Genomic DNA, 7896 nt, shown 5'->3' with positions numbered 1-7896 from the left:
TCAAAGCCACACACAGCTCCTTGGGAGAAAGCCCGAGTTTTCTCCTCCCAAAGAAGTCCCGGAAAGCCATAGGGTGTGTAGGAGTCAGCAATGACTTGCTGGCAGTGAGTTGGGTTTTTCTTTCTTTTTTTAAATCATTTTATTAGTAGTTCATAAAACTCTTATCACAATCCATACATACATCAATTGTGTAAAGCACATTTGTACATTCATTGTCCTCATCATTCTCAAAATATTTGCTCTCCACTTAAGCCCCTGGCATCAGCTCCTCATTTCCCCCCTCCCGCCCACTTCCCTCATGAACCCTTGATAATTTATAAATTATTATTTGTCATATCTTGCACAGTCCAACATCTCCCTTCGCCCTCTTCTGTTGTTCATCCCCCAGGATTTGGTTTTTCATTGAAGAAAGCAAGGCTTTTATTCAAGAGAGTTTGATATGAAAAAGGGAACCAAGAATTGGACTTCTTTCCCTTGGATGAGGTGAGGGGCTATGGAGCAAAAATTAATGGGGGTCGTGTACATCTTACGAAAACCACGCGGGTTTTCCTGTGTTCCCTGGGCTGTCTTTGCTGGTAGCTAAGAGATAAGTGGGTTTGGGTTTTTCCCCCTTCTTCCCAGTTTATGTTTTTCCCAGTCAGATGGGAGGGGTGGGGGTGGGGATTAGCTCTTAAAGCTACTGAGGAGGGGCAGGGGATCTTATCTCTGTAATGAACATGACTCCTGTTAGGGTTAGCTGCCTCTAACCTCTTTGTGGTCTGGGCTCCTGGACTTGAGTTTCCCATAGCTGTTTGCATTCAGGAGGAAACCTTGGAATGCATTAGGCAGAAGATTTTGATCTGCAGTTCATCTGTTTTCCCTTTTAATGGCTTCCTTGTTTATTTTAGGGGGAAAGAGCTCCTTACAGAGCAGTGTTATGCTCTTGACTTCTTTCATGCCACCTCCTTAGATTGTGGGATATTTGGCTTCCAGAAAATACAGTGTGGTCCTGATCCTTTCCTTGCCTCCTTCCTCTTTCTCTATCACTTAGCGATTCTGCTGTCTCTGTCTGTGGAGATTCAGCAGCAGGGGTGGGGGTGAGGTGGGGGCGGGAAGTCAAGGAAAGGCTAAGCATCTGAGCTGATGACTCGGTGTACCACCTGTAAGAATGCCTGATGGCTCTTGAACCACAAATGACACTAGGTGAAAGGCCACAAGCATGAGTCAAATGGAAACCATTATCTTGTTGAGCCTGTCTGTCTGCCTGGTCACTTAGCAGTTTATTAAACTTAAGAAGGCCTAAGGAAGGAACTATGTCACCACTTGGAATCTCTCTGTTACCGTGTAGTCTAAATGATGACTGGACCTTTCTAAGGAATTAGCAAGAACCCAACCAAACCCAACTCACTGCCATCAAGTCAATGCTGACTCAGAGGGACCCACTGTGGCTTTCCGAGACTTGGACTTTTTTTTTAAAACATTTTATTAGGGGCTCATGCAACTCTTATCACAATCCATATATATACATACATCAATTGGATAAAGCACATCTGTACATTCTTTGCCCTAATCATTTTCAAAGCATTTGCTCTCCACTTAAGCCCTTTGCATCAGGTCCTCTTTTTTTCCCCCTCCCTCCCTGCTCCCCCCTCCCTCATGAGCCCTTGATAATTTTAGATTATTATTTTGTCATATCTTTCCCTATCCGGCGTCTCCCTTCACCCCATTCTCTGTTGTCCGTCCCCCAGGGAGGAGGTCACATGTAGATCCTTGTAATTGGTTCCCTCTTTCTAACCCACTCTCCCTCCACTCTCCCAGTATCGCCCCTCACACCCCTGGTCCTGAAGGTATCGTCCACCCTGGATTCCCTGTGCCTCCAGCCCCCCTATGCACCAGTGTACAACCTCTGCCCTATCCAGCCCTGCAAGGTAGAATTCGGATGATGGTAGTTGGGGGGAGGAAGCATCCAGAATCTGGGGGAAAGCTGTGTTCTTCATCGGTACTACATCACACCCTGACTGACTCATCTCCTCAAGAGACTGGGACTTTTTACAGGAGTGGAAAGCCCAGTCTTTCTCCCACTGGGCTGCTGGAGGTTTCAAACTGCCGACCATGCTGATCGCAGCCCAGCGCATAGCCACTACACCACCAGGGCTCCTGGCAATAACCGGCTATATGTATCTTCTTACATTCAAGTCACACACAGCATCTTTTAAGAAATATTATTTTTAACATTAATTTATAAATATAACTCATTTGCCAAGTCAACTTGTTCAAGTGCACAACTTGAAACATCACTAATGATACCAAAGACGTTAAGCAAAAAAAATTAGTATTTTTGAAAAGGTATAATGTTGACTCTTTCTTAATTAAAAAAATAAAGCTTATAAACATGCCTATTTCCTTTCAATGGGTTGTGCCTCGGAATCTTTATCCACCCCTTTCCTGCTTGACATTGGATTTGCATGAAATTCCAAAGTAGTTTTCAACAATGCGGGCTGAGAGTGTACAATTGAAAGAACTCCTTGGAATTTGAGCGAAGAGATTGCACGGGGAGGGGGGCGGGGAGCAAGGAGCAAATAGAGTCCCTGTGTGCTCAGCTGGACCCGGCGCAGGGGGGCGTGTCCTCTCTGCAAGCGTTCAGGCCCAACTCAGAGCAACTGCTGTTTAGTTTTGTTTTGCTTTTAACCCTCAGCACGTTAATATCCCCGGCTCATTTACATGGGCTCAAATGTACGTTATTTTCCAATCATAGTATTACGGCAGGGAAGCAGTCATTCTGAAGGAATTGTTTTTTTTAACGTGGTGTTTTTAATGTGCATAAAGTGATCATAAAATCGTCTCAAAAACAGCAAACTCATTGCCATCCAACATAGAGTGATCCTAGGACAGGTTAAAACGGCACCTGTGCGTTTGCGAGACTTTAGCTCAGCACTGGACGGGTCAGCGTGCTGCGGGGTGGGGGCTTTGTGCTGGTTGCTTCGGGGGTTTTTTGGTTGTTGTTTTTTTTTTTTTTGTGGGCTGCAGCGCCTGCCCTTGGTCTTGTGGCCTTGACACTGAAGCGCTGTTGTCTGCAGAGACAGTACATTATAGCCCTAGCCTGCAGAGCTCCCGCAACCTCATTCCTCGGAAGTTTCTGGGTTTCCTGGGAGATGAGGCATGAGCAACTTTTGAGCCAGCCTGCCTTATTTCTGGGGGCTTTGAGCCCTGTTTTGTGATGCAGGTTTCCAAGGCTGGGTGTGGGGCATGAGAATTCCCAGCAGGGGCAATTACTGCTAGATATCCAAGTGGTGCCCTGCGCCCCTCCTCTGTCAGGTCTCTCTAAAGAGTGCTCTGAGCTGTGCTGTGAAAGGCGGGCCTGCCGCCAATGCTGAAAGGAAGGAGGAATGTGTGCAATGACTGGGCGCGCATCTGACTCGTCTGGACTAAGCGTGTGTGTATTGAGTATTCCCAAGCTGCCTTAGTCCCTCTTTGGACGAATAATAACATCCAGTGCTGGAACGCATGGCTCAATTAAAGTCAGATGAGACTTACGGCAGGTGTACAGTTTTTCACTGTGCTCAGTAATAGATTTTCATTTCATCATAATTTTGTATGCGCCCAGATCTTTGTAGAAGACTCTCTTTGATCCAGACTCCTGATGTCACAAGCTCCTGGTAGCCCACCTACGGCCGCACTTCCCCATTGTCCTTGAATTTGTGTCCACAGACAATGTAGACCTTTGGGACTTGACTCCAAGCTATTGGGAATCTGCTTCACAACTGAAGTGATGAGTAATTATTTCCAGACTCTCAGAGTTGTGTAGCGATGCCCCAGGATAAACGCCACACTCACCATGCTATCTTATTCACAAGCGGTAGCTCCCAATTTCCGGACTGGTCCTAGCAGGCAAGTTAGGAACGCTTGGAGAGAAGCCAGCGGGGAGTGGTCCAAAGATTCATTTACAGTTTAACACCCCACCAAACTTAACCCCATTCTGACCCCGGGCTCAGTCTCAGCCCAGAGTAACCTGGATGGGGTTGCCGAGGGTCTGTCTGTCCATCGTTAGGGGAGCAGACAGCTTCCTACTAATGACTCCCTGGAGCTGCTGGTGGGTGTGAAGCGCCCATCTTTTGGTTAGCAATCTGATCTAAAACCCAGGGACTGACCTAGAAAGCTAGTTTAATTTCTTAGCATATGATTCCACCCCATAACCATGTCTTCAGGGACTCCTGGCTGAAGTAGTTCTAATATTGTAGGAAGCCTCCATTGCAGACCTGGCAGTTAGCTGGTGAGATGTTCACAAGGTAGAGATCCTGTTCACTGCTGTGTTCCAAACATGATGGTAGCGGTGACCGGGGTTTACATGGAACGCCTGTGTGAAGCTCTCTGAAAGCCAACTGCTTAGAAAGCCTGCAATCTTCCTAGAGTTATCCACAAAACCTATGATTATCATAAGGCTAAGGGCATGCACAGTCCTCGGTTTTTGCAGAAGTCTTTTGCTATTGATTTTCATTAACAAAGGTCATTCAGATGATGAGGTATTAACTCCAACTTCCAGAAGCTGTAAATATTAGAACCAAGGAAATTACTATACTTTAACACTGGCAGCTTCCCTTTGATGGAAGTCTTTCTCTAGATTGGATTACCATACGGGCCCTTTGAAACCAGGAACCCTGCTTTGTGACAGTCTGGCAGATTAACAGGCATCTATGAAAGGCAATGAAAATGTAAGTGTGATTGCCTCAAAGAGATCAGGAAGTAGTTTCTTTAAAGCTTCAGATGGTGAGAGATGAAAGAATTGGGAGTTAACGTGGATGTTGGGAAAGTAGTTTAAAAAGGAACCTCAGCTTTTACCTGAGAATGGCATTCGGCTATTTCCATTACTCTTAGCAAATTAACTATGAATTTCAGGATTTTTTTTCTTTCTATTTCTGAAATCCATGCTCCATTTGAAAAGCAAATGGCCTTAAAATCAAGGAAAAGAAAGCCACTGATTATGAGCTGCTGTGGTTAAATGTGGGCAGGTTTTATCTCTGCTGAGAGTCTCCATACTGGGATACGCTCAACCAAGAGGGACTTTGGACAATGCTCAGTGAACCTTAGACAGTTAATGCTTTTCCAGGAAGTTGGAGTGAAGGGAGGGATTTAAATAGTCCTACCTCATCAAGATAATTGGTTTTTAGTTCATTCAACAAATATGTATTGATTGTCTATTTGTGAAAGACACAAAACATCCAAAAATCCCTGCTTTTTTTGAAATTAGATACCAGTCAGCGATAAGACAATGAGCATTAAGCATAACACACAGCTACTTTCTGACTAATGTGCACCTGATTCAAGCCTTGGTCTTTTCAATCACCTCATTTGTGTGTGAAAGTTGGGCACTGAATAAGGAGGATTGAAGAAGAATCTATGAATTTGAATTATGGTGCAGGTGAAGAGCATTGAAAGTATCAAGGACTACCAGATGGAAAAAAAATAGATCTTGGAGGAAATATAGCTAGAATGTTCCTCAGAATCAAGTATGGTTTTCAATTTATTAGGGGCTCGTATAGCTCTTATCAAAATACATCCACCTATCCATTGTGTCAAGCACATTGTATACTTCTTGACATCATCACTTTCCAGAAATTTCCTTTCCACTTGAGCCCCTGGTGTCAGTTCTTCATTTTACTCCTCCCCCTTCCTCTTGATATTTTTTTAGGGGGTTTCTGGGAAAATCAGAAAACCTGCTAGACAAATTCTAAAAGAGCTGTAACACTCCCCTTGATAATTTATTAATTTTTTTTTCATGTCTTACACTGTCCCATGTCTCCCTTAACCCACTTTTCTGTTGTCTGTTCCCCAGGGAGGGGGGTATATGTAGATCATTGTGATTAAGTCTTCGCCTCTCCCCAACCTTCCCCTAGGATCAAGTATAGTGAGACTTTGTGTCACACATACTTAGGCATGTTATCAAGAGAGATCAGTCCTTGGAGAAGGATAGCATGTTTGGAAAAGTAGAAAGGGAACCAAAAAGAGGAAGACCATCAAGGATATAGAATGACACAGTAGCCGCAACAATGGGTCTTTCTGTTGTGCACGGGGTCACTATGAATTGGAACTGACTCAATGACACTTGGCAACAACAACTAATTTGCCTTCCACCATAGAAGACCTTATGTTTGTCCAGTGAAAAATGGCCAATTCCAGACCACGTCAGCTCACTGCTGCCTAGAATATCAATCTACTTGCATTTCATTTTCAGTGACTTCCAGTTTTACTAGACTCGTACTCTGTACCTTCCCTGTTCTGATTATTAATGAAGGGTTACAGCTGTTTCTTCTCATTGTGAGTCACACCACCACGTAACAAATGCAAGTTCTGGGAGCTTTCTCCATCGACACCATGATATTCCGCTTCAGTTTGAGGAAGCACTTCTTCTGGAGACTTATTTTGAGTGTTTCCCAACCTCACTGGTTCATTTTCCAGCCAGCACTACATTAGACAGTGCTATACTGCTATTTATAAGGTTTTCAGTGGATACTTTTCTAAAGAAGTATATTAGAAGATCCTTCTTCCTAGTCCAGCGCCTTCGAGACCTGTCCACCATGGGTGACCACCAGGCTGATATTGGAAATACCAATAGCACCACTTATAGCACCATTCTAACACCCAACCCATCCCACTCTGCCAAACTGACAGAGGAGTGGTGGGCAAAAACAAACCGTGGGAAGTATTTAAATCTATATTATCTATAATAAAACTATGTGCACACAGCCAAGTGTATGAAATCATACAGGCACCCTGGAGGCTCCCTGGGTAAAACACGGGCCGCTTACTGAAAGGTCAGCCACGGTGCAAAAAAGTCAGAGGCCTTCTGCTTCCATGAAGTCCGAGAGCCTTAGCAACCACGTGGATGGGTTCTGCTTCCATGAAGCCTTAGCAACCCTTCTGTCCTGGAGGGTTTCTATGAGTGGACATCAAGTCAGCAACAGGTGGTCTAGTTTCGTGGCTGCAATAAAAAGGAAATGTTCCAGGGAAAGTTAGCAAACCGCAGGATCCTATGTCTAGAAGCTGCAGTCTGACGCAGGACTTAGTTCTACCCTCTGCATTAAGTTGGCTCACCCTTCTATTGTCTTCTGGCTATAGACAATAGCACCAATGATAACTTTCTGCCTAATTAGTTTAATTGTTTTGACTTAGTAGGTACAAAACTTCCCACACCAGGCACAATTTGAGTAGGGATCAGCTACAGAAAGTCTCTCATTTTACAGATGAAGAAAGGAGGCTCAGTAACCTCAAGTGACTTGTCCCAAATTACAGTGAATGTTTGCCGTGAGGCAGGATGAGATCTGCCTTCCTTCCAGCTCAGCAGTCTTCTCTGCACCATCCACAGCACGTCCGTTTCCTTAGCTGGGGCAGGAAAGGGTATAGCCCAGAGTTAAAGTCAGGTTATGTCTAGCACCCACTGCTTCCCTCCAAGGAAAGAGGAGGTTAGTGGACTTCACTTATGCATTCACTTTGGAGACCCTTGTAGTCATGATTGTTAAAAAAAAAAAAAAAAAAGACAGTGAACTCGAAAGACCTGTTTCCAATGGGGAAGATGAAAAACACCTTCTGAGTTGCTCACACCAGGCTTTTGATAAAGCAGGGGGTAATCTTCGGGTCAGAGCAAGCTTGTGCTCAGACAGAATCATTTCTCTTACCCAATTAGTCATAACAGGATGACTCTTCTCCTGCAAGACTTGGAAACCTGAGGGACAGAGTGTGGGCAACTTTCCTGTCAGCTTATGACGCTTCGAGATGATGAATTGCAGGAGTCTGGAAAGGACTGAATCAACCTCGAATTGAGCATAATATTGACTTGACTGGGGATTACAATCACACACACAGTTTGATTTCATTCCCTGGCTTCTGTCCTTTCTCGGCAGTTGATACTTCCTTTTTGTCGGT

General features: G+C 44.5%; 1 non-coding gene across 1 annotated transcript; it reads right to left on the bottom strand.

Annotated features, from left to right (window-relative positions):
- Positions 1-5663: 5663 nt before the first annotated feature.
- LOC142444049 (U7 small nuclear RNA) lies at positions 5664-5724 on the bottom strand. The gene has a single exon (XR_012783730.1). It is a non-coding gene; the product is annotated as a U7 small nuclear RNA (small nuclear RNA).
- Between the last annotated feature and the right edge of the window lie 2172 nt (positions 5725-7896).

Source organism: Tenrec ecaudatus, chromosome 3 (assembly GCF_050624435.1).
Source record: "Tenrec ecaudatus isolate mTenEca1 chromosome 3, mTenEca1.hap1, whole genome shotgun sequence".
NCBI lineage: Eukaryota > Metazoa > Chordata > Mammalia > Afrosoricida > Tenrecidae > Tenrec > Tenrec ecaudatus.
The sequence above is the reverse complement of the archived record's forward strand: the minus strand, read 5'-3'. Positions and strand labels throughout refer to the sequence as shown.